The sequence below is a fragment of the Sapajus apella genome, unplaced genomic scaffold, assembly GCF_009761245.1.
Source record: "Sapajus apella isolate SASKATOON/1434 unplaced genomic scaffold, GSC_monkey_1.0 scaffold17, whole genome shotgun sequence".
NCBI lineage: Eukaryota > Metazoa > Chordata > Mammalia > Primates > Cebidae > Sapajus > Sapajus apella.
This window is the reverse complement of record NW_022436957.1, coordinates 32,386,753-32,387,545: the sequence shown is the minus strand read 5'-3', so window position 1 is coordinate 32,387,545 and position 793 is coordinate 32,386,753.

Sequence of the window (793 nt, the reverse complement as noted above, 5' to 3'; positions counted from 1 at the left end):
CTGAACAAATCTCAAAGAATTCCAAGTATACCATTATTTGTGAAGAATAAAATTATTTAATTAAACACATACGCACACACAGATTCTTAATATGTTCTGGTTATTTCTGACAAATTTTGAATTATTCTACATTAATGAAGTATTGAGTTTTAGATTTTAAGAGTTTTTCCAAGAAAATGTTTAAAAGCACTTTTAATTATATATAACATTTATATATTTATTATTTTTATACTGAATAGAATTATTATAGTTAGAATTTTATCCCCTCTAAATCTCATGTTGAATTGTAATCCCCCTTGTTTGAGGTGGGGCCTGGTGAGAAGTGTTTCGGTCATGGGGGAAGATCCCAACGGCTTGGTGCTGTCCTGAAGATCGTGTGTTCTCACCATATATGGTTGTTTAAAAGTATGTAGTATCTTCCCACCACCACTCCTCTTGCTCCATCTGTCACCATCTGACATGCCTGCCTCTGCTTTACCTTCTGTTATGAGTAAAGTCTCCCTGAGGCCTCCCTAGAAGATGCCAGCACCATGCTTGTATAGCGTGCAGAATCATGAGCCCCCCCCATACACACACACACACACACACACACAATAGGCTCACATATATACATATATACTTATATTTAAGTGTGTATGTATATATACACTTAAGTGTATATGTGTATGTGTATATATATATTTAAATGTAAGTATATTTTGTACCAACTACAACCACATTGTTAAGTGTGTGTGTATATATATATTTAAATGTAAGTATATATATGTATATATATAAGCTGTATATAACCACA